This window comes from Cupressus sempervirens, chromosome 4, assembly GCF_028749045.1.
Source record: "Cupressus sempervirens isolate cs-2001-9-10 chromosome 4, ASM2874904v1, whole genome shotgun sequence".
In the NCBI taxonomy this organism is placed as follows: domain Eukaryota; kingdom Viridiplantae; phylum Streptophyta; class Pinopsida; order Cupressales; family Cupressaceae; genus Cupressus; species Cupressus sempervirens.
Window position 1 is genome coordinate 360,554,810 of NC_143121.1, and position 21,338 is coordinate 360,576,147.

General features: G+C 33.6%; 1 pseudogene; it reads right to left on the reverse strand.

Annotated features, from left to right (window-relative positions):
- Positions 1-2,145: 2,145 nt before the first annotated feature.
- On the reverse strand, positions 2,146-2,919 carry LOC149561558 (protein STRICTOSIDINE SYNTHASE-LIKE 3 pseudogene; annotated as a pseudogene).
- Between the last annotated feature and the right edge of the window lie 18,419 nt (positions 2,920-21,338).

Here is a 21,338-nt window from a genome sequence, read left to right on the forward strand (position 1 = left end):
TCTGCACAGGTACAAGTGTGTGGCCTTCACTACTAGAGCTCAGCTCAATAGATAGGAAGCAAAACCAACAACATCCATGGTTTTACAGTAGAACACTAGAACCCTACTAGTTTCCCCAGAGAAAATTTCCAACAACCCTTACAAAAGAGAAGAAGAAAGAAAGATATAGAGGAGAGTGAATTCACGGATTTGTTATGCAACTAACTTGTGTCCACTCAGAATTCTTTCCCAAAAAGTTAAAAGAGCCTCTCTCTAGCTTCTCTCTATAACTACATATCAAATCCTTGATAATTTTGGCTCTCAAAAGCATAAAGTATCTCAAATACTAAATGGAAAAATAACTGCTTTTGATGTTAGGTCTCAAAACAAGCCAAAGCCACAAATTAGTTAGATGGCCTCTAGAATGCAATATAAACTTTTCCAAATTGTTTTTTACACATTCAGGCTTCAATAGGTCTTCATATCTAGCTTCTAACCAATTTTGATGTTCAATAATGAATTCTACCCATTCCATTGAGAATGCCCTAGAATTTACAAATTCACTTATATACTAAACGGATGAGCACCTATGTAGGAACTAGCTCAATATTTGAAAAATTCAGATTGTCTCAGTTCCAACGGTATATTGAAGTGTACATTTTGAGAAAAAAATGTGCTTGTTATGCCCCTTTCAAGTTCAGGCTCCAACTCTATGGCCAAAGCAATGCATTTAAAAATTTTAAAATATTCCATAGTTTCAACTATAGAAATTTATTGTTTTGAAACCAAATTTTTCAATGTTAAGATGAATATGAAAGTAGGGATATTATTTTAAATTTAAAACTCCTTTATATCTCCTCAACCTCTCCAATGGAACCTAGTGTCATCACCTTATTGGTCCTTTGACTGTTGCAAGTCTCACCTCTCATTCTCAACTCCTGTCAAATTTCTAAATCTTTTGGCAAGTCACCATGTCACTTGCCAAAAAATCTCACATTTTTCGATGGTGACATGGTGACCACTGGATTCTAACAACTTTTTTCTGGTGGCTCCATCTGTGACCGCCATGTCATCACCACCTCTATGTCTGCTCACCACCATGTCACCACCACATCATTGCCACATTAGTGCACCACCTGGGTAGTCACACATCTTTCCTTTAGTGACATAGTGACATTTTTTGGATCATCCACATAGCATCATCTAGGCACTTGAATTTCATGTCATCGTAGTAGCATACTGGGTCAAAAATCAATCATTTGCATGGCCCAATTGTCATTCACATGTCTAGCTATCTTCTTCATTCACCCAAGTAGACATCCTTGCACATGAGGCTTTCCTTTTAAAAGGTGCCATCTTTTAGACATGTAGATATATGAGTGGAGTAGTATCTAAAGAGGTTAAAAGTCCACTACAGGAGAAAGGTGGGATACAAGGTTTAAAAATTTCTCCTTTGACTTATGTTACCTGTGGCCTCCTCTATTCATGCTGCCAAGTCTTCATGTCTTCCTTGACCTTTCCTCTCAATGCTACCCTTTCCTAAAACTTGGTCTTTTGATTTAGTAGATTCTCTAACATGTTTTTTAGGCTATGAATTTTTTAAAATAAAACAATAGCTCCTCCTTTGGCGATTATGGTCTCCTTCACAATCTACCAAATTGCGACATTCCTCCACTTCAATTCATATGCCTACTTCAAGAGAACAATACATGCACTTCTTTGCACATACATGATTTCCCATGCAAGAGTGATCAAAGGAATGACCTTTCTGTAGAACACATCTCTAGAGATAGATAGAGAATTTCCAACTAGATTTACTATGGCCAAGAAAATGTTTACCAGAACGTCTGTGCTTCCACAATGCTAGGTCCCTACTCATTCATCCCTTTTCCCTCCACTATTCTAAAACCAAACTGGGAAGCTCTCTGCAAACATAGGTATCCTTTTCTAAACTATGTGTGTTCTCTATAATGCATGGACTCTTTCACTGTAGATGGCATCTCCCAAACCATGGGCTTCCTTCAATGGGCATGAGTGATGCCTCTATCTTTGCAGCATTTTAATCCTTTTGTGGAGCTCCTTTTTTGTTTGGAGCTTGTTTCTTATACGTGGTTGCTCTATTTTTAACATGCCTAATTCTATACATGGGAGCTCCCTTCCCTTGTTCTAGCCTTCACTTTGTATGTGTCCATTTTCACTCTCTATCATGTGGATTTTCTCTAGTGATGACTGTCCAATTTGAAAATTCACATTACTGACCAACATGTTAACTTCTTTTGTGCGAGGATCATATTTGAGTACCTTGCCTATACTCTCCATTCATAATACCAATTGTATGAAGTTATTTCTTCTATAGATAGCACTGCTATCTATGAAATAAATGTTACTGTCCTTATCTATGTTGAGATCATTGGCAAAGTAAGTTGAATTGAAAAGAGGAGATGCCAAACTACCTTCATGACCCATGACAAGCAATCCAAAATATGCATCAGCAATATATAAATCTCTGGTCTCTTTATTGAATCTAACTCCAAGAGGATGCCTACATATATGCTCATACTCCACATATCCTAATGCAGACTCCTACATTTCATTGCATACCTCTAACCTATGGGGGGAAGTGTAGGTAAAGAGAGACCAGCAAAGAAGTGGGCCATCCCAGTAGAAAATTGTACCATTGACAATGCTAGCATAAGGTCCTCTATTCTGGGCATCAAAGGAAATGCTCTCTACCCCCCACACTCCCTTGTAAGTTTGAACATCTAGGATTTGTAGTTGGCTCCCTTTGTCCACCATGCAAGAAAAGTGAAGAGATCATGACACATCTTCCACAGAATAAGCTTGGAAGTCAGGGAAATGGGCAATGGGGTTGTACTTGAATTGATCCAAGGTTGCATACACCACCACTAGCTCAACTAGAATCCTCCATTTCCTTCCCATTTGCCTTCCTCTTCTTCAGCTTTATCACAATAGACAACATTTATAAACCTCATCACAAAAACTTGTCAAGGTTGGTCTCCTTTCTTCAAATGAGAGAGTACACATGAAATCTCTTCCAATGGAATTTGGATTTTTCCTAAAGATTTCTATATGACTCCCAACTAAATCCACCATATCCCTGGTCAATAAATCAATCAGATTGATACATTTAATCCTTTGGGATATCTCCCCAAATACATTACTTATAAGAAAATTAATCTGCTCTGGAACTTCGTGGTTGGGAGAAATTGATGAGAACCATAGATCTATAAAAAATTCTTGCATAAACTTCTAGGTAAAATCATCCACTATTTCTTGAACAACTGGTGAAACAACCTTCCTTCTCCATCTCATAGAGGCCCATGTAGGAAGGAGAAGTGGATCATGAGGATACAACTGCTAATAAATTTCCAGCTGAAGGGAAATGTATCGAAGTAATTCAATAATGATGAATAATATTAGAACATTTAACTAGATCAAATTACTTGTCACATATCCCCTTCAAAATCTTTGACTTGCACACATTTTATTAGTTCTAATGGAATTAGTAGGACCCCAAAGTGGGTCTGGCTAATTTTTTTTTGTTTTCTAACAACTGATGTGCTAAACTTATCCATAGAACATCTAACACTGATTTGAATCAAAATCCATAACTAAAACATCATTAAAATTCATTTTATCACTTATCTACAAATTTTGACTTTTTGTTAATAGGGCCTATTGGTTGGCTTTAAAAACTAGCCCAAACACTTGATTGGGCTTTGAAAAATGGCACACTAGTTCTCTATTCCACATACTTGCAGCCCATTGAATTTCATCTCATGATGAATTTGGGGTGAAAAGATATTGACCATCAAATTTGACCTCTCAAAACTGCCTACAAGCAAATATGGTAGAAATCAATAAATTGGGTTCAGATTGGGCTTTGAAAACTGGGAAAATTGATACTTGGGAGAATGGGAACTAGGGTGTTGGTTCACTATCATGAGGAGAGTAAAAAAAATTTATTTGGGCTCATGAAAAATAACAAGACACATTTGGTGATCGGTCAAAGTAGGTTACTCAAAATTTGATGATTGGAAACAATGGTAGAAAAGCATATTTTGCAAATTGAATGACCTAGGGAAAGTGTGTAGACAAATTTGTCAAAACTTGAAAATTTGCACACCTGAAGCATTTTTAGAGTACAACATAGTTGTACAATCCATTCAGTCTCACCTGTCACAAATTTTGAGATATAACATGACAAATAGGGGTATTGATCAATCTGCCTTGGCACCAGTGAAACTTTATAAATTGCAAACAAAATCACATTTGAAAAATGATTGAACAGATTCGTAATAAGCTCAAAATTGAAACATGACAAGTCTCTAACCTCTAAAATTCAACACAATAGGAATTTTCTCATTTGGTTCAACTGGTCAAAAGTTATAACTCATCAAATAGGGCCTTTTAGAATTCTAAACATTTTGCATTAGATGAAAACAATAAATGACCAACTTTGAGGGATTTGAAACCTAGTCAAATCGACTCAAAATAACTCAAAATCTAAAACATAGGTTCTCAAGTGTGAAAAATAAATACTTCCAAAGTGGTGAGTTATGAAAAATTACTAGGTGTGAGATATTCACTTGCAAACATGGCCTTTGGTCACTGTTTGACATAGGTGAAAATGCAGATTTGACAATTGCTAGAAACGAGACTTCACAAAATGGCTCAGAATGACAATTTATCATCATGGGATGAGTAGACATACTGAATGAAAGGTGTTAGAAATATTAAACACCTCTTAGGCCTCATACGAACAGCTAGGTACACATGCATTAAAAGCATTTATAGGGCTTAATTTCTTTAATGGTACTCAAAATCACAGCTGCGATTTTGAGTGCCAACAATAGCTCTATCTGGGGATTCATGTCCCTTGCGGGCATGGTAAGGATTTAGATGTCTGGAAGAAGTAGACCATTCCTAAAACAAAAAGAACTTCTCTTGAACAACTTTTTGAAAGCAAGAAAACTACTCCTACTATGTACAAATGATGACCTTGAGCCACCAAAAAGTTTTCAAAACTTCTTACTTCTATCAGATACCCGATTCTCATTGACATCTTCTTGAGGTAAACTAAAATTCTCATTCATATCAGTTTCACCAATTAGATTAGCATCATGAATTCTTTTAATTGGTAAAACAAAATCATCACCATTACTTTCATAGTGCATGCAACAACATGACATAACTTCAACCTCTTGCTCACTGTGAAAAAGAACATTAGCATGTTCATGAATACCAACATCAAATTAAAATTGATATTTATAAACTAATTCATGAATATAATGAAATGGAAATACAAAAACCTTATATTCAACCTCATCAAATGAGTTATATGTCTCGCTCATTCTTTGACTTTGAATCTCCTCAAATGTTGCCGGTTGGACTTCAAATGAGTAATTAGATTTATATTCATACATAACATTATCATCAAAATCTAAAATCACTTCACAACCTCCCAGTGTATCTTCACAATTGAAATGTTGATTAGCTTTTACCTTGTAGGAATCATCATAAAACTTACTGTAAAGTTTCAGCTTCTCTTCAAAGACAACTCCATCACACATCTCAATTTCAAGCTCACAAAATACAACATCATTAGAAAATTTAGTATAAAAAATGGAAGAACAATATTCTAATTTGTTACAGCAGTATGATAGTTTTCCATCACTTGGATCTAGCTCAACTAAACCTAAAACTTCCATGTCCTCTTCAAAAATGGATTGATGACTCGATGCAAGGATCTTTTTTTAATATTTGGATAAAATATAGGCTGATCATTATTAGGATCTTCATCATATAAAGCATTAGTATATACTTTAAATTCACTACACATTTTATCCTCATGGATACTTTCAGTGTATAAAGAGAAGTCATAACTATATGAAGACTCACTTTCTATTTCTTCTACCAAACATATAGTTTCCATAATTACATTATCTTCATTGTCTTGTTTAGGATAACCATTGCAGATAGACCATGATTCATTCCTAAACCCCTCACTACAAGCTAGAAATTCACTATCTAATGTAAGAACACTTGACAACCCTTCATTGAAATCTTCTTATTCAATTTCATTAGCATCAACTGACTTCACCATCTCTTTATCTTCATACCTTGAGGAAAAATCACTCTAAAATTTTTCATTGACTAACTGATTGTATAATGCAAAAAATGAGATGCACTTTCCTTTTCAAATTCAGAAAAAGAATTCATACCTTCACCTTCGTATGAATGTTCACTACCATAATTGCGTTTTTCTTCTCCCATTGCATCTATCTTATAGAAAGATGAACATGTAGTATCATTTTCCTCACCTTGATTCGAGTAACTACTCTCATCATTATCTTTACATGAGGCTTCTTCATAATACATTGGATCAACAACTTTATTATCATCACTTGAAACATGACTTTCAGCTTTGTTTTTCTCATATTGAGATGAATGTCTTACAACTTCAGATTTTATAACATTCTCAACATGATGTAATCTATGAATAAGATAAATCATTTCTTGCATATCTTGCTGATCAAGTGAATCCATCTTATGATCTATTGCTGAAACATTAGAAACATGTGCACTCTGTTCTTCTAACTATGACTGAGATAAATGTGACTCACACTTGTCACCTTGTGTTATCTCTCCATGGCATGTCGGATCAGCAAGATCAAACTCATGATCAAACATATAAAGACATCAAGGAAAAAGGAATGGGCCTAGAGCAAGGACTCATTAATGATGGTGTCATCAAAATTTACAGAGAAAACACCCAAGACTAAGGGAAATACAGTAACAAACCATGATATTGGAACAAAAATAAAAACATATTCATCAATGGTGCCAATGATACATGAGAAGTTCATGTTATAGGGGAAACACCTAGTACACCTATTCCCCCTTATCCACAATTTCCATAACAACAAAAATCCACTCACCAATAGAATATGTACCAATAAGCACACCAACAACCCCCATCACAACACACTCAACACAATCCATAAGCACAAAATCCTTTAAATCAGACAAATGCCATTACTATGATAGTTGGGTCCAGGTCTTGCGTGTAGAGGCAACCCCATGTATACACCCTTTTGAGGAAACCACTTGATGCCATCTTTGAAAAGTTGGCTAAAAATAATCTTATTTGAAACCCACATACTTAACCCTTAGAAAAAAATTAGTCACAAGAATCCTAGTATAAGGAAAATAAGTTCTATAAATTCCATCACGTTAAAGGGCATCCAACCCTCAAGTGCATGCAACTCAAAGATTACATGTAAGATCTCATTGATCAAAAGGAAATCACAGTGGAGGCACAAACTTTTGCAAATGTAGGATTATTGATATATCAAAATACATTTCCTCCACATAAGAATAATGTGGACAAATCCCCTATCAATGATACTACCACTATAAAATAAACTAAATAATGATTAGACCAAAAGAGGTGATAACTACAACAAATCATAGAACTATACCTTAGCCTACTTGGAGTATGGAAATTTGATTGACTGTATATCTCACATAGAGCCTTCTATAAATGTCATCAATATCAAACTCCTAGACAATCAATGTGTAGATACCACAAGAACTTGACTCAACATAGTCAGACCATTATTACTTGCCCCATCAAGACTACCTCCATTAGGATCATAGTATAAAATCTTAGAACACCTTGGAAATATGCTAGCTCAAATCTCCATTTTAGACCTCTTGCCCACAAGTCCACTTAACTAAGAGATCCTTGATAGTTCTCTTTATGAGTGGCATGTCCCTACTTATATCAACACCATAGAATTTTTGTAACCTAGTAGGTAATCTATCTACACCATTTGCATTATCCTTTAAAACTTCAAACATCCCCACTATGGATCATCCTTGAATCTCTATACATTAAAATTCATCAAACAAGTAGGATACACTAAGGTAGATGTCCTAAATGAAATCATCATTATCAAGGCATATGACAATTTGGAGCAGATCACTAAAGGAACTATCTTGCTACCTATTAGAGTTGGCCCTACAACTCAAGAAACAACTTTTCTATGGTTGAACTCAACCTACTATATAATATTGTCCTTGGTCAATCATGGATTCATGCCATGAAGGTTGTTCCATCCACATATCATTAGTTCATTAAATCTCCACATAATGGCATTGAGATAACCATCCATGTTGATCTTGAACCCTTTACTTATTACAATGTGGTAGACACCTCATATAATAACCATTGCCCTAGAATTGAGATTGTCAACACCATGGCCAACTCCTTAGGTCCTTTCCATGATCTAGATACCATAATATCCTCCACTCTTTCCATGGTTAATATTAACTACCAAGTTTGTAGGGAATACAGTCTTACATTTTCCTTTTTTGGTAATCTACCACTTGATCCACATACTTGGGTGCACCCGACCTATCAAGGGCCAAATATAGACATGATTCCTCAGATCAAATAGCTTAGACCCATCATATTTGTTGAAAATGGGATCTTGGATGAAGAGGAAACCACCTTTGATATTATTACATGGCTATACAAAAAACCACCTCCAAAAGATAAAGAGTTCCTTGAGTACTTCAATCAAACATACCCACACTCACATTTCCTTGCTACCAAAAAATGGGACTATCAAGGAGGTAGCCTAGGCCATGAAGAGTTAGACATTAGACATATAAGAAAGAGATAAAGAAAGGTCTTGGCTATGGACTCCCTCCAACTAGGGGTACCAAAAAATATGGTCATACCTTTTTAAACATTCAGAATAATCTTCTCAAGGTCAAAGACATCCCTAAGAAAGTAAAAAAAGAAAGCCTACAATTATATTTACCTTGAAAAACATATCTTTGGAGTGTCTGGACTCTATGAACTATCCATTAATCTCATAGACTTACCACTCACTCATCCCAATCTCATTAATTGGGACCAACCAAGTGTTATTTGTGTTGAAAATTTCTCTATGGTCCATGTGCTCCTTAGATTCATGGGAGCTAAAACACCATACAAGAAACAACCTCCATAGTTGGCTTCTATCTACAAGTTGGATCCAAAAGGTTACTTCAGGGAGGAGGAAATATCTAGTCATGAAAATGATCAAAAGAACGAAAAAAGAAAAAAAGGCAAAGTAAAAGTATCCCCTCATGAAAAATCTTCTGGAGCACCATTAGATCACTCAAAAATGAAAGAAAAATAAATGATGGACCCAATGGTGAAAACCTTTCTAAGGTACCTGAGGATGGAGATTTCATCTTTCCTTGCAAGATCACAATCTTGGAGTATCATTAATCTTAACAGATGAAACTAGACCAATCAATGTCAGTCTAATAGAGACACCAAAAATGACATACATTATAACATATTTACCACCTGAAAAAGAGGATCTTCTTATTGAAGTTCTTTGAGAAAATATTGGTCAATTTTCATGGTCCTATCAAGACATTCCAGGGTTGTACCTTAAGTTAGAAGTACATCACCATTGACAATTGGCTAATAAGGATATGTAATTGTTGTCATTTATGGCAAAAAATGATGTACATGCTTACAAGAAACCTTAGAAATAAAGATACTTGGCTTTGGGTACTTAGAAAGTTATCTAAGTATGAATTTAGTATAGAACAATGTATTATTTTGTTTGTAACTTGTTACTGACATCATATTATGACTATAGAAGTTAGATGGAGATAGTATACATGTTGATGATGATGTGTATAACCTTGGAAGTTAGTATATAGTATACAAAAAAGTGTTATTCATGTTTTAGCAATGAAATAGGACAACATAATTAAAGGAGAGGAATTATTTTGTTTACAAATTATTATTTGTCTAACAAGAGCCAACATCCTAGATGTTTATTTTAAGTTAGAAAAGTGTATTGTAGTCTTAGCTGACCTAGCAACAATTTTTGTAAAGACATGGTATTAATGCAAAGGAAATCTTGCAAATTCAAGTGTGCTTTCTTGGAGAAATTGTGTTGAGAAATTGTATGTGAACTTTTGTAAAAGCAATATATGTGAAGTTTTTGAAGCTATTTTGTGATCTGAGGTCAAACAAAGAAAGAATCTATATTCCAGAAGTCTAATTACTTGTTTGGGGAGTGAGCTCCTCTTGTAATTAGAAGTGTATGTTTAGATAGTGGGCTCATCTTGCATGTACTATACTACAACTCTTAATAGGGTTGGCACAACTCCTAATAGGCTTGGAATCTCCTAATAGGGATTCAAAGTCTCTCCTAATAGGGACTCCTTATACTAAATTTTCTCATTGACTCTTAATAGTGTCCATCCTCTAACAAGGAACTTATATATCGGTATATTATCTAGTGGGTATCATCCCCCTTGGGATTTTCACTTGGCTAGGGTTTTCCTAGTTAACAAAATATGTTATTATGGTTCATATTTGTTCATGGTTACTACTACCATTCAACATTACATTATTACTTTGTTATGTATGGTTTAAAGTAAGAAATAATATCTAGTTGGCAACTAAATTTTTTGGATTATTGATTCACCCCCCTTCTCAGTAATCCTTATTTTTAACAATTAGTATTAGAGCTCAATTACTTAGAAGAGGCTTAACGAAATTGAGTAAGATCCCTATGGATATGGAACAGTTGATGAAGAACCTTGAAGAGGAACTTGAAAAAATTGATCTTCTTAGTGAAGAAAGAGATAAGCTAAAGGACATATATGAAGACGCCAAAGTATACATTGGACAATTGAAGAAAAAGATTGAACATCTCAAATCCAAGCCTGAATCTACTAAATCTGAAACTAGTGATGATGATTATTCTAAACTAAAGATAGACTACAAGATCTTGAAGCATGAATTGAAGATTATGAATATGAAGTTGACTTTGAGAAATGATCCTAGAAAAGTTGAATCTAATTTGAAAATTAAGAATGTAGATCTTAGAGAAAGTCTGGCAACATCAAGAACTTCATAAGTACAATACTATTGTGAAAGGTAAACTAACTCAATACATGTAGAAACTTGAGAAGCTTTATTCTAGAAGAGAAAATATTGATGATTCAATGTCAATATAGAGACCTACATATGATAAGACTGGTCTAGGTTATCTAATTAACATGTCTACAAAGAAACCTAAGATTAGATCAGATCCAAAAGAAAAAGATAAATCTAATGATAAGATTGAATCTAGTCAATCTTTAGATAAACCTAAAGAAGATGAGGAAGTTGAAATATTGGATGAACCAAAAAAAATGGAGTCACCAAAGGAAACTAGGTATGAATTTAGAGGTAAGTGTTTCATGTAATGATATAGGTCATATGAAAAGAGATTGTAAAAATAAGTCATTTAATCATGTTGAAGACTTTTATTGTAATAATTTTCTTGGTATGGGTCATAAAGCAAGTGATTGTAGGAAACCCAAATGTAATAATGATGGACAAAATAGTATAATGTATAGAAATACTAACTCTACAAATAGAAGAAGATCTAATGAAAGAACATCAGGAGAAGGAAGACCTTATGAAGATAAAGACAAATCATGTGTTATAAGTGTAACAACTTTGGACACGTAGCTTGGAATTGTCATGCACCTAATGATCAACAAAACTCTAGGAATAGAAAACTACTATGTTAGTTATGCAACAACTTCAAACATACAACAAAGTATCACAGAATAGATAGAAACTTTAGAGATAGAAGCAAAAATGGAAGAAACTTCAAAAATAGTAGGAATGATGAAAGAAATGTTAGAAAGGATAGCAGGAACCATGAGAGGAACTCAAGAACTAACAAAGATAATGAGGAACAAAAAAATGTAGTTAGTGAAATTTGAGAAGAATTCAATGAGGTATTTTTTAAAGGATTAGACACCTCAAAAGATAAGTTAGATGATGGTGAAATAGGAATATCAAAGTTAGTTATCAAGTTTGATTCAATTAAGTTGAATTAGGTTTGTTTACAGTACCAAAATTTGAAAACTTCACTAAGAGATCAAATTAGAGGTAGCAATGTTGGGAAAATGTGTATCATGTTAAGTTTAGATGGTACCTCAGCTCACTTGTAATTTGGAGCTTATCAAAACTAGTTATGAAAGAATTAAGAGTTATTGTTATTATAGAAAAAAGTTAATTATATAGAAGAAGATAAAAACTATGTTTTTATAGAGAATTTCATAAAGTGGAGTCTTGAGGAACATTTTCATTATGGGAGGAAGCTATAGTAAACCTCAGGTGGCATCTGAAGATTAGATAGATGATCTTGAGCATTTATTTGATTTCAAATGTGATTGACATCTTTTTTATGTTTGCAAAGTATGCAATTAATACAAGTTCAAGTTGATAGAATAAATGGAGTATAAACTTGATTTTTACTTCATTGCAATCAAATCAAAAGAAAATAGCATTTAGAAGTGACTTGTTAAGGAAATTTTGAAGAAAACCCTATTTTCAAAAAAGGTATTTTATCATTTTTCTACATAATTTATTCAATAAAAGTTCATATTTGATAGAATCATGGATATATCAGTAGTTTACAATGTTGAGAATGAGGAGAGACTGAAATTAAATATTGTTTCCACCAAACTTGTAGAAGGAAACCCTAATTTAGCATTATCTATTACTTAGAAAAATGTACTATATTTGGAAGATATAGGAAGTCATATTACCAATACATTTGAATATATTGAGAGTGAATATATGAACAAGGATGTGGAATTAGTTTTTAATTATGATGACTCTGGAACATGAATTTGGACACTTGAAGGAACTAGACCTATTCAAATATCATTTCCACCATGAATTGGACATAGATGAGTGGACATGGATCATATTAAGAAAAATACATGATGGGAAACTATGGATGCCAGATACTGTAGTTGATGTCTCAGATGACCTTATTCATGAAGAAACTAGTCTTTGTAAAGAAGGCAATGTACCTATATGGTGAGAAAATGGTTAAGAAGAAAGTTGAGAGTTATACCAAAGTAGTGTATAATGGAAAGGCCATGGTGATCAGCACCATTAAGTAGGATGATGTAATATTCTTGAGTAAAATCATTGCCTATTCTATATGTGCAAGTTCAAAGATTGATGAATTGTCAGTCAGATTCATCTATGTAGCCTACAAGATATGTATTGAGAAGGAAAAAGTTAACCTTGGTGAAATTATAAGAATGCAACTACTTGAGAACCTAGAAAAGATCAAAAGGTCTAAGAATGGTGTGTTTAGATTTTAGTCACTAATCAATGACATATTCTTCCATATGCATAATAGATTTCCATATTTATCAGTCATGGAGATTATCAATAGTGATAGATGTAAAATGGAGAAGATCATAGAAGTATGTAGAAGAAATCTAGTAGATAAGATATTGGATGGGGGAAACTTAATAATGAAGACATTTCCAAATGAAATGAGGCAAAGATTCAAAATTGCACTTGCAATTGTAGATAGATTTAAGGAAGATATTTGTGTTCAACTAATACAAATTTTACTTATATTCAAGTAGTAGAACTTTGGGAAACATTTCTTGATCCCTTAGGTTATGAATTAAGTGATGATATAGTAGTTGGATACATTGATTTAATGTTGAAATCAAAAAAGGAAAAATCTGAATACAAATTTGGAACCTATGATGAGATTACTTAGGTAGCTCATTAGGCATCCTTGGAGAAGGCTTCTCACAAGAAGATAGAGTCAATAATGAAGAAAGCTTTATCAAAGGCTAGTATTATTGAGAATGAGTCATAGGTATTTAAGAAAACCATGAAGCAAGGTATACTAAATGTGCAACCTTTTTCAATATCAGTTGTAGAGACATCTTTAGAATAAAGCATTCCCTATGTAGAAATATCAAATGTTTAGACAAGTGAACCAAAGAGAAAATCTAAGAGATTAGTGGAAGCTATGACCATAAAGACTAAAAGGGTCAAGAAACAAGCTAGTGGATATCATAGGCAGTCAAGAAAACCATGAAGCAAGTTATACTAAATGTGCAACCTTTGTTAGTATCAGTTGTAGAGACATCTTCAAAACAAAGCATTCCCTATGCAATAGTATCAAATGTTCAGACAAGTGTACCAAAGAGAAAATCTAAGAGATTAGTGGAATCTATGACCACAAAGACTAAAAGAGTCAAGCAACAAGCTACTAGACTAGACAAGAGACAAAAGACATTGTTGACAATTATTTAGTCTAGTGAAGAACAAGAGCAAGAATAAGAACAAGAAGTTAAACAAGAAGAGAAGGTAAAAACTTCTAAGAAATCAGCAAGAAAAGCTTGGAAACCTTGGAATCCAAAGATAGAAAAGATAAACTCAACTATTCCTAATGAAGGTAACTCTATTTAGATGAACGAATTCTATGAATTGTATAATAACATTGAAAAATACTAGATTGATATCTCTACTATGAGATACATTTTAGCTAACAATTTGAAACTAAAGGATGTTGAAGGCATGGTGAACGAGAAGGTATATGATAGACTTATAGAGAAGAAGGCCCCAACAAGAGAAGAAGACAAAGAACTTTAGAATTCTATGCTAAGAACAATATGCAAGAGTGATGATGAAGAAGAAATCAAGAGATTGATGAAAAATCTTGCACCGTACTTGAGGAACAAGGTAAGACCATTTTTGTTTATGGTGGGTGAGAAAGACAAGTTAAGAAGTGAGACTACGACAACTATAAGTCAAATGATGATCGATTCCAAGGCAACATCCTCACCAACATTGAGAACCTCAGAAGTGTTAGTGAGAAGTGATACAATGCAAGATAGATCAGACCAATGTTACCATTAACATTGAGGATACTAACCCATTTGAGAGTTTAGAACCACCTAGTCCTCATTTCAAAGATATAGAAGAAAAATGAGGCAAATTGAAGAAGAGAAGAGGCTATTAGAGGAAGGGAAGAGGAAAGTAGAAGAGGCCAAGCAAAGATTAATTGAAGAAGAAATGAAAAGGAAAATAGAGGAAGACTAGAAGAAGAGATTAGAAGAAGAAGAAAAGAGGGAAAGTGAAAGGAAGGAAAGAGAAGACAGAGAGGAAGAAGAGAGAAGAGTCAAAGAGGTAACCAAGAAGCAAAGGGAAGATGACACTAAACATTCTAGTTCATATACTCTACTTTCACTTGTCATCCTAACAACTAATGATGATGATCAAATTGATTTAATCTCATACTTATCAAAACTCATTTAGAAGAACAAAATAGTGAAGAGCTTGTAGAAAACCTTGATGGAGGTTATTGACAGATTACATAGTACTTTGGTAGCATAGCACACAGAGGTAGATCCAGAATAGAGGGCATAGGTAGTGTTAAAGTTATTTGATGAGGAATTCACAAATTTGTTAAATGTTGTAGAATCTAAGGCACAAATCTCACATGATACTAACTTGCTTAGCAATATTTGTCAAAATATTAAGAATTACTTGATAAGTCTTGATACTTGTATCAAGGAAATTTGGAAGTGTCAATAGGATAGTAAGATACTATACATTAAGTGTACTCTATCTCATAAACTGACTAAGGATATTGATAGTCAAATTGGAGGAAAAATGAGTGAGCTAGAAGTTCTATCTAGCTAGATACAACATCCATCTTGTAAAGTTGATGATTTTGAAAGGACAAGTGGCTAGTATGTACAATTATATTAGTGAATGGAACTTCAAAAGGAACAAATTTTAAAGAGAGTATCAAATTTTAGAGAGTCTATGGCTCTGAAAAATTCTTTTGTTGACAAACAGTTGGAGGAATGTGTCAAGGCCAAGGACACTTATTCTAACTTTTTGTACTTAGACCTTAATGTTGTTGAGATTCCATCTTATGCCCTATGTGAAATTCTCACCTCTACTAAATCTACCAAGGAGACATGAACTAAAGATGTGGATAATTTGAAAGAAAATTTTGATGATTGCATGAAGATATTATCAGTTTAAGGCAAATGTTTACAGAGATTTTGACAGTAAATGGATAATTTTTGGACAATTTTTTTTCCTAACATCTTAACCTTTTCCATTGATGTCAAAGGGGGATAAATACATTAAAAAATTGTAAATCAGCTAAATAAAAGAAAATATTGTAAAGTATGAAATCATATATATGTAAGGGGGAGCATATGTAATATGAACAAGTAATGTTATTGTATTATTTTTGTTAAGTTTTTGTCACTTAGCCAATTTTCCCTATGTTGTAGCCATCAATGCTAAAGAGGGGGATTGTTGAAAATTTGCTAATGAGGATATGTAATTGTTGTCATTTATGAAAACACATGATGTATATGCTTACTAGAAACTTAATAAATAAAGATACTTACCTTTTGGTACTCAAAAAATTGTCTAAGTATGAATTTGGTATACAATAGTGTATTGTTTTGTTTGTAACTTATTGTTGACATTGTATTATGACTAGTGAAGTTAGATGGAGATAGTACACATGTTGATGATAATGTGTATGATCTCAACAGTTAGTATAGATTGTATGAAAAAGTGATATTTTTGTTTTAGAAATAAAAATGGACAACAAAATTAAAGGAAAGCAATTATTTTGTTTACAAAATAATTACTTGTCCAATTAGGACCAACATCCTAGATGTTTACTCTAATTTGGAAATGTGTATTATGGTCTTAGCCAACCTAGCAAAAATTTGTGTAAAGGCATGGTATATTTGTAAAGGACATCTTGCAAATTCAAGTGTGTAATCTTGGAGAAATTATGTTGAGAAATTGTATGTGAACTTTTGTAAAAGTCATATATGTGAAGTTCGTGAAGCTATTTTGTGATCCGAGATCAAACTAAGAAAGAATCTATACTCTAGAAGTATGATTACTTGTTTGGGTAGTGAGCTCCTCTTGTAATTGGAAGTGCATGTTTGGGTAGTGGGCTCATCTCGCATCTACTATACTACAACTCCTAACAAGGATTTAAAGTCACCAAAGAGGAACTCATTATACTAAATTTTCCCATTGACTCCTAACAGGGTCCATCCTCTAACAAGGAACTTATATATTAGTATATTATCTAGTGGGTATCATCCCCACTAGGGTTTTTCCTTGGCTAGGGTTTCCCTAGTTAACAAAATATGGTGTTATGAGTCATCTTTGTGCATGGTTACTGTTACTGTTCAACATTACTTTATTAATTTTTAATGTATGGTTTAAAGTAAGAAATGATATCCAATTGGAAACTAAATTTTGTAGATTACTGATTCACCCCCCCTCTCAATAATTCCTATTTCTAACAATCACTTTGTCATAGATCCAAATCCTAAATGAGTCAAGTGAAAATTCCATAAGATGCATTCCAAAGTTGCCCTAATGGTCAAAGTGGAGCTAGAAAAAGTGCTAGATGTGAAGATTATTCACCCAATTAACTACTTAGATTGGATATCTAACATGGTACCTATCACAAAGTCTTCTAGTGATATTAGGATTTGCATAGACTTCAAAGACCTCAACACAACTTGTCCAAAGGATGATTTCTATTACCAAATATAGATATGATTATCAACCTCACCATAGGTCTTGAGCTCTTATCACTAATGGATGGTTTCTTTAGGTACAATTAGATTCAGATAGCAGAAGAATATCAACATAAGACAACATTTACTACTCCTTGGGAAACATTTTGTTATAACATGATGCCTTTTGGTTTAAAAAATGTTGGGGCAACCTATCAATGAGCCATGATGGTCATCTTCCATGGATTTATCCAGTAAATCCTTATAGATTATGTGGATGATATTTTTTTCAAATCTCTTAATGCCCTTGATCACTTATCTCACCTCAAGGAAGTATTTGATTATCTAGCTAAGTATTATCTCATGCTCAACCCAAAGAAATGTGTCTTCGGTGTCACGTCTAGAAAACTCCTAGGGTTCATTGTATCAAGGTGTGGTATTGAGATCAAACCTAAAAAGGTTAAGGCCATCATGGAAATGTCTCCTCCCAAGACACTCAAATAACTTCACTCTCTCCAAGCAAAGCTACAATTAGTCAAAGATTCATCTCACAACTAGCAGATAAGTGCCAACCATTTAAACACTTTCTTAAAAATGGTCAAAATTTTTTATAGGATCATATTTTTTAGTGCATCTTTGAATTGATCAAAAAATACTTGGTTAATTCATCTATCATGATTCTTCCCATTGCAGGAAGACCACTCATAGTGTACATCACAACTACCCCAATAGCACTAGGTGTACTTCTAGAACAAATTGATAACAAAGGAGAAGAGGGTTATTTACTAAATTAGTCACACTCTAGTTAGGTATAAGATTAATTATACACCCATGTAAAATGCTTTCTTAGTCATGATTTTTACCACTTAGAAGCTTTGTCATTACATGTTGAGTCACATAGTGCATCTTATATCCAAGATTGATCATTTGAAATATAAGTTATAACACCAAAGACTCATAGGATGCCTAGCCAAATGGGTCATGATTCTTGGTGAATTCAACATCTAATATTTTGATAAAAAAATCCATCAAAGGTCAAGCTATAGTAGATCACCTGGCCAATGTGCCCTTGGCTATTGATCAACCCCTCATTATCAATTTATTGGATGAACATCTCCACTTGATAGAGGAGAAACCATCATGGAAACTATATTTTGATGGATCTTACACATCCCATGGTTCTAGAACTGACATACTATTGGTCACTTCTCAATGTGATTGTTGACGTGAAAGTTTGCACCGTTTTCGAACGTTTTTACCTAAAGGAAACCTTGTGTAACATGGAAACGATCTTGAAAGTGTGGGACTTTGCAATTAGATATTTAGTCTCTAGAGAAGGCTAACTTTCTTACTATCAGGGTCCATGTAACTATTTCTTGAGAGTAAAATGGAGAAGGAATGCATGAAAGCAAAGTATATATTCTAATCTAAGAGGAGTGATACACCAAATAGTATTGTTCAATATTATCCCTACCCAAGGAAGCACAATTCATCAATATAATCCTCGAATACATAGAGTTTATGTTACCTTTGACTCAAAAATCATGCATAGTTTAGAAATTAATGAAATATTATAAGGGACTTTATTCCATATCATTTAAAGACAATAGACATAGAATATAATCAAAGAATGAAAGCAATACATTAATATAAGGAAAAAGATGTTGCATGATATATTAATGAAAGGAAAAGATACAATGAGAATTATATTCATTCATAGGCAAAATGGGAATTATAGTAATAGAGCATAGAATACTACTACTATAGAATAAGAGAAAAGACTGACCCTTTGACAATTTACAAAATATGCTTTTATAGCTCAAGAATACTTGAGAAAATTCTACTCTAAGCCAAAGCTCAACTACTACCATTAAATTCCCACAAAAGAATCACTACTAGTCCAAAGAGGATTTGATTGAGTGCATGCCCATATGCAAAAGATCATGTCTTTATACTGATTCTAACCTCAAAGAGATAGAAGTGATGCTCATTACTACATGGTTAGATAAATGGAGAACATCAAAGGGTATTTGCAAATGCTTCAAAAATTAGTTCACCATTAAATAATTGCATCATATAGTTTTTTTTATGCCAAATCAGCCATATCATTAGTCAACTAACGTCAATTGTTGAATCTTGAAACATGGACCAATGTCCTTTCAACATTCTGCCACCTCACCTAACTTATCATATGTTGACCTATTGACTACCTCTTATATTTTTTTATGGCTTTAAATCATGACTGTCTCATTACATGTTCGACCCTATGAAGCTACAACTACCTCATTTCATGTTTTATCACTATGTCATGGTGAAATTTCACCTTAGCATTTAAATTTAGGGACTAGACAATCAAGGGTTACCTTAGGCATTCTTTATTGCTTTGCCTAGTCGTAGCTTATTTTTTGATAGGAAAAAAATGCATTGACCCAATGGTGATGGGATTTAGCAACATGAAATATTTTCACATAGTCATGACTATCTATACTAATTGTGCACCAAACCTTGTGAAGCTATGATCATCAGTTTTGAACTACAATTGCCTAGTCATGACTAGTAGTCACTCTTCTCTACTAACTATTGTGACCAGGTGAAGCCCATAGACTAACTACCATCATGTAGTCATAGAATAATTATTAACTATGGCATGTAACCCTATGAATGAGTGATCAAAGTAATTATTGCATCACCATCCAAACTCTAGTTAAGCCCTAACCACTTGCAACCATGCACATGAAGGCATTTTTTGGTTCGCCATTCAAACTTTGAGTGAAGCTAAATGATTTGTGATTGAGAAAAAATGCATGAAATGAACTACTATATTTAACATCATGTAGTCATGACTTGGAAACATTTAGAGCTAGAATTGCCCATGAATGTGCATCCAAAGGGAAACTAATTATTTGAGATAGTTGTTCTGTACCATCACAAACAAAAACAATGGTTAAGATATAACTGAGGCAAGAAAGTGATAAGGTAGTTGTAGGGTCGTGACTTAAAACTTTAAGAGGTTATATGATGGAATATAAAAGGTCTAGAAGGCCCAAGCACTTAGGGATATAAATGATGTGACTAAAATATGTATGTATTTCTCTTAATTTTTCATGATAATAAATGAATATGAAAGAACATAGAAAAGGTTTCCACCCTAGTTTTCATGAGACTAGTCAGTGTTTGGAAAATATAGGGATGGGGAAAAATCATAAACATATCTAGTAACTTAGAGGGGATGCTTTCATATTGAGCATAACATCAATGGCCTTAAATAATCAATTGGGCTAGAGTAAAAAGAATGAAATGCTTACGCTGTCTAAAATCACAACTCTTCTTCTTCTCTACAACTACAAAACTTCAAAACTTCATTATCTCCTATAGAGAAGCCTATGCTAGTACACTTATTAAAAATAAGAGAATACTCTACTATATACTGAAAACCTTTACCTTCTCTAGAAGAAAGGTTTGAGGTGAATTACATTGACTAGAATTGGTAGAAAATTACCCTTAGGCCTAGATATATGGAAAACATTGACCTATTTACAACTATTGATAACATAAAGACCACTCCACATAGCATCAAACTTGGAGTTCCTACTAAGTTTGACTCTATCTACATCCCACTTGAGAATAAGGTCTCCTCTAAAAACTCTGGTTACAACCATTTTTCCAAAACTTCTTTTGACCTATTACTGATGAGCCTCAAGTATATGCATAGCCCATTGTCTCTTTTCTTCTAATTCAATCAATTCTACTAACCTGATTGTCATGGGATCATTCTCCTCTAGCTCTAATTGATGAGCCAACTCAAGAGAGGGGAACTCAAGTTAAATAGTAAGCCTAGTTTCCCTTCCATATACCAGCATGAAAGGTGAGCTCCCAATTGCTCTCTTGGGTGTAATTTTGTCAGCCCAAAG